At 36.7% G+C, this 5710-nt stretch overlaps 1 long non-coding RNA gene across 1 annotated transcript; it reads left to right on the forward strand.

Annotated features, from left to right (window-relative positions):
* Window positions 1-387: 387 nt before the first annotated feature.
* On the forward strand, window positions 388-956 carry LOC126605623 (uncharacterized). The gene is made up of 3 exons (XR_007617017.1): window positions 388-453; window positions 560-723; window positions 815-956. It is a non-coding gene; the product is annotated as an uncharacterized LOC126605623 (long non-coding RNA).
* Window positions 957-5710: the final 4754 nt, after the last annotated feature.

Here is a 5710-nt window from a genome sequence, read left to right on the forward strand (position 1 = left end):
GTACGTGGGAGACAGAGGATCGAATGAGAGAGATGTATCCAAGGTTGTTTTGAGTACTAAGTGAATTGATTGGTGGTGTGAATTTCGAGGACGAAATTCTATGAGGAGGGGAGATTGTCACAGCCCGTTCCGGAATTTCATATTCGTTGATATGAAATGACGGAATTGCCTTTATCGATTTCTAAGTTGTGGGTGTGACTTATACATTTAATTATTATTGTCCTTCCTAAGTTTGTGGAAAATTTAATTTGGAACTTGGGTTATGTTTTCATTTGTATGGTTAGGGATTTATGTGGACCACACACACAAACCTGCATTCTCTCTCTCCCCCGTGGATTTCCTCTCCCTTCTCTCTCTCGATTTTTCTTCCTTTTAGCCTCGAACGTACGGACGTCGTGGTTTTGGATGTTTGAGGCACATATCAAACTTGTTCTTAACGGATTTGGAACCCTGGTAAGTTCACAAACCCAGTCATGCTTTTGGTTTGGCCTGAAACTCATGAAATCAAGGGTTTTCCGAAAGTTAACAACGAGGTACTGTTCATGATGTTTTAATCTAGGGTTTTTGGACCAATCTAAGATCATAGGAGTTCATAAAATGATCTTGTGAAGCTCGGATGACCAAGTTGGAGGTTTTTGGACGTCAGGATCACGCCATTCGAAGTTGACCGATTTTGGAGGATTTTCCTGACGAAATTTCAGAGGTTTTCAAAGGTTTTTGAAGGTATAGATTCCTTCCCCTCTTAATTTAGAGCTCGTAGGTGAAAATTTCATGAAAAATGGTGAAGAAACGAATGAGAACGGACGAGTTGCAGGTTTTCGGTGCCGGCGACGCGAGGAAGAAGAAGACGCGCGTGGGGACGCGTAGGTCCGTGCCACCCACGGCGCGTGGGGGCGCGTGCGACACTAAAAAATTATTCTAAAATTTTTACGACGCTCGTGAGGTTGTGTAGATCACTATGGTATATTCATATGCCCAGTTTAAGCAATGTATGAGAAGTTATTACTTAGGTTGGTTATGTGCTTAAATAACGTTATTTTGGTTACTTCTTCTATAAGCGAGGCTTATATGGATGATGAGCACAGTTAAGGGAGGCTCGGGGGCTACGACCCTTCGACATATCTGTGAGTGGGCAGTTTTGTTTCCGTATATACCTATATAAATGAGTTTTCCCAGAAATCAATTTAAATGAAATGTGTTATGAAATGCGTTTGGAAATGCCATGCATAGAATTATTTGAAATATGTGAATTGTTATATGAATTATATGATTTGGTAATTGATGCAAATATGTGAAATGGTGTTGTGGACGCACAGGTGAGTATCAGGTGAGTTTTATATTATTTTTATGATTTATGGTTGATGTGAATTGTGTTGAAAGCTCATAATCTGCACCCTTGATGTTAGTGCTTATATTATTCACCCCGTACCACACGCTCACCTTGGATCCAAGTAGGTGCTAGTCGTACAGACCAATAGAGGTGGTTCCGACATGCTAGTCGTACAGACCACTAGATGTGATTCTGACTGGTAGGTGACCTTAGATTATGTGCACAGATGATTGATGAGAGAAGCACTAGAGCGTATTATTACATCATCCTAGTCGAACATACTACTATGGGTAGTTCCGACTTATGTGCAGTGTAGTGCCGTACAGGTTAGAGTTGGTGACTCCGGCAGTGCCGTACAGGTCATAGTTTGTGACTCCGGCTAGATTGGATGTTGAGCTTTAGAATCAGCCGTACAGGACCACTTCAGGGTCTCCGGTTGATTTATTTTCACCTGATTTATATTGATGCATCTATATTATGTTTTTGACACTTGGCATGGCATATTTTTTGAAAAGTGATAAAAGGTTGTGATTTGAGATATTTGCTTATATATATGTTTATATATGGCTATTTTATGGGAAAGTATACAGGTTTTACAGCGAGGGGTTAGATATGTTATTAAATGAAATGTTTTCGAAAAGTTTTGTTTTAATGACCCACTCAATCTTGTTTTGCGCCCCTCCAGATTCAAGATAGCAGAGTTTTGGTGGCCATGAGGAATTCAGCGGTGTTCTGACAGAATTGTTAAAAGTAGGACTCACCCTCGGGGGTTTCTTTTTAGCAATTGTATTTTAAAAGCTTCCGAACTGTGTAAATGGTTACGTCACTCTCACGTGACGGCCAGCATGCCCTACTCCGGGATGGGGTGTGTCATTCATCGTTTATCTTCCCCATCATTTTCTCTTTGTCAAATCATGCATCAATCTCTTAATTTTCTTCATCGATTAAGATAATTTGTATTGGGGTATTGGAATCCAAATTACCTCGCTATCAAAATGCAGAGCCTTTATACAATCAAGATCAGGTTTGCATGCTAGAAGCTTTTCACAATCAACATCCAAATCTTCCATCCCTCTCCCTTGCACTTGAAATCTGTGAGCATATTTGGAAGATGGGGTGAGTTCGTGGTTTGGATGTCTCAGCCCTCTGATTTTCAAAATCCCCAAATCAATTAAAAAAAATCTCAACCCTTTCGATTCCAAGACCCAACCCTCCCGAGAACTCCAATTTTCAAAAAGCCAACTTCCCGATTCCAAGCACCACCGACGACCTGGCCACGATGACAACGCTGCAGAAAAAGAAGCGGAGCCTGTGAACTGGAACTAGATGTCCGCCTCGTTTCCGTAGCCCCGCTTAATACCAAGCGAAAGCAGGGGACTAGCTAATGAGGTTTAGTGAAGGGCGGAGTGCCTCGTAGTCGAGGCGAGTCCCACTTATTCTAGTCTAGAACCTTACCAAACATAAGATTATAATTCTAGTTAAGCTAGTTCAAGCCAATCCCTTTTAAGGAGTTGTAACAAACACACCCATATAGAAATACATTTAGTCTAAAAAAAGTAAATTAGCAGACAAATAGCTAAACTTTAGGACCTAATTACATTTTTATTTGTTCTCTAATATTTGATCCACAAATCAAGCTTTGATTGACGTTGACTTCGATTTCTAACAAGGCCTACACCCAACCATTATAGTCAACGTCAGTTATCAGCTTTAATACCTTCTTTTCTTTCTTTTTTTGACCATCAAATCAGAATTAATATGATCTCACCACGAACACCAAATGCTAGGGTTTGGGGGCATGTTTCATTTATTACTTTTCTATTTTTGTATGTTTTGTTGATTCACTCTTTCCTCATATTATATTGATTTTTAGCTAAGTTAGCAAAAGACATAATCATACAAGCTTTGGTTAAGTAATATACATACAGAAAGCCTTGAAAGAAAGGGATTCTCTTTTTTTTTTCCTTTTTTTTTTAGAAAAATTAATGAAAAGTAAAAAAAAAATTAGTTTTAATGAAAAATGACAAATAGAGGTGTAGTGAATAGCACCAAAAAAGTATAACAATGTGATTTTTAGTTAAAAGTGAACTAGTTATGGAGCTTATACCATATCGAACTTCAACAATCCGAATTGTCTATTTTTTTATTAAGTTAAGTTAACAATCGACATAATCATATACAAGCTTTGGTTAATTGACAAACACACATACATACATACATACATACATACATCAAGTATTAGTTTTTGCTTTGTGTTTCGGTGTTTGTGTCTCAGCACTCTGGCCCTTTTTTGAAGTAGCAGAAATGACAACATCTATAATCAGAAAGCAGGATTCTCAAATTCTCAAAAGTACAATACATACATAGAAATTCTTATCCAATCTGGAATTCAATTCTCTCTAAAAGCCCTTACATCTTTGAATTGATCACGTAAGACTCCACCTTTGCGAGTATGAATTTTACATCGGAGAAGTTAAACTGTTTCTTGTATTACCAATTGATTTATGATCAAACCTCAACCTCTTTAACTGCCGTATGAACATAAAACATGAATGTTTGCTTGATTGACTCCTTAAATGTAAAGAGTCGTTATTCTCACTCGTTCAGAGCGCATAACATAGTACATAGTAACAAAAACGCGATTTTGACTTTTGGCCGAAAGTTTTCTTGGCCTAACTTTGAACGTCCAAAGCTCCAAAAGAACAAAAGACGGTCCATAAAATTAATAAGCATAAATTGATAGGAATAACGGATATATAAGATGATGATTTACAACTGTGTGAATCTACTAAATTGAAGTTTGACCAGATTCCAAATATACGTATATGGACCACAGTGCAGCTTTAATCTGACGTTAGGGTTCCACCAAAACAAGCAAAGCATCTTCAAACGATCTCATCATCTAGGGAAGCTTGGCTCTTATTTCGCAAACAAATTAAAACAAATCTTCCAAACAAATTTAATCCCTTTCTTTTTATATATTGGTTTTGCAGGTAATCTTAAAACAGCAAACCCTAAAAATAGTCGAACACGTAAAAGGACCCAAGCTTTGAAAACAGAATTTGGTCCAACTGGAAAACTAAGCTCAACCATGACTTAAGGGTTCGGTCACGGGATTCAATCCGTGGCTTTGCTTACGCAGAAGCCATGGATATCATACATCATTACATATACTCAGTACGTAGCCACAAATACCTTACATCAGTCCCCTTTATTTGTTAATTATCTGAGTTAGTTTCCACCGTTACATTTACTTAAACCCTAATGGGGTTAATTACTAGAGATTCTTGGAAGGAATCATATAATTAAATATTTTATCAACCAACAGATGAATGTACATGGTAGAAGTTGTGGTAGGTGCAGACAAAAGATGTGTCCCTCTTTTGTACATTTATTTTTGCTGCTAGAGTGCCCACATGTTCCCTTCGAAGCAGATTATTGAAATTTGGAAACAAAGCGAGAAGCAGAAGAAATTAATGAAAAAAATAATAACTAATATATCGGCTGCAGAGAGACCAAGCTTTGGATCTATCGATCACTGAACCCCTCCACATTTTGGTTTTGAGTTAATTTCCATGAAAACAAAAACTAGTGTTTCACTATCTGATTATATCTTCAATTCCCAAGAGAAAACAAAAACAGTAATAAACATATAGCTGTGTGTGTGTGTGTATATATATATATGATAATTAATTATCCAAAGAAAAAAATTCAAATAATTAAATATAACTTTGAGGTCTTCGTTTGTTTCCTTCCCAAGGTGACCCCATCATCATCATCACCATCATCTGGGTTTTAACTTCTACTACAGCAGACAAGTTCCCTCATATGATTACATGGATCAATGTGTATAAAATACTCTTTCATTTAAAAAGAAATTTTCATGGAAATTAAGAGAAAAAAGAAATTCATCATTCATGTAAGTATTATATAATATAATATATATATATATATATATATATATATATATATATATATATATATATATATTCATTCTGCAGCAGTACAGATGATGACTGCAAAAGTAAATGCAATGTATGCAAGCAACAGCAAAGACTACTACTTGGTAGAGAGAGAGAGAGAGAGAGAGAGAGAGAATTGAAGGGAAAAAGGAAGGAAATAGAAAGCATTCATCATATATTCATCATATATAGGTATATGTAGGTATGAATAAAGAGAAAAAGGTTTGCATTGCATTGCAGTCAATGAAGAACATCCATACAATCATACAATTAATCTTCTCAACAAATGCTAATACCAATACAGAAAGTCTGATTCGTGGACCAAAACGGAAAGGTTTGGGAGATTGAATAATTGATGAGAAGAGAAAAAGAAGCAGCAGCAATAGACACACTGCAGAAATGTACAAACATGTGGAGA

Source organism: Malus sylvestris, chromosome 15, assembly GCF_916048215.2.
Source record: "Malus sylvestris chromosome 15, drMalSylv7.2, whole genome shotgun sequence".
In the NCBI taxonomy this organism is placed as follows: domain Eukaryota; kingdom Viridiplantae; phylum Streptophyta; class Magnoliopsida; order Rosales; family Rosaceae; genus Malus; species Malus sylvestris.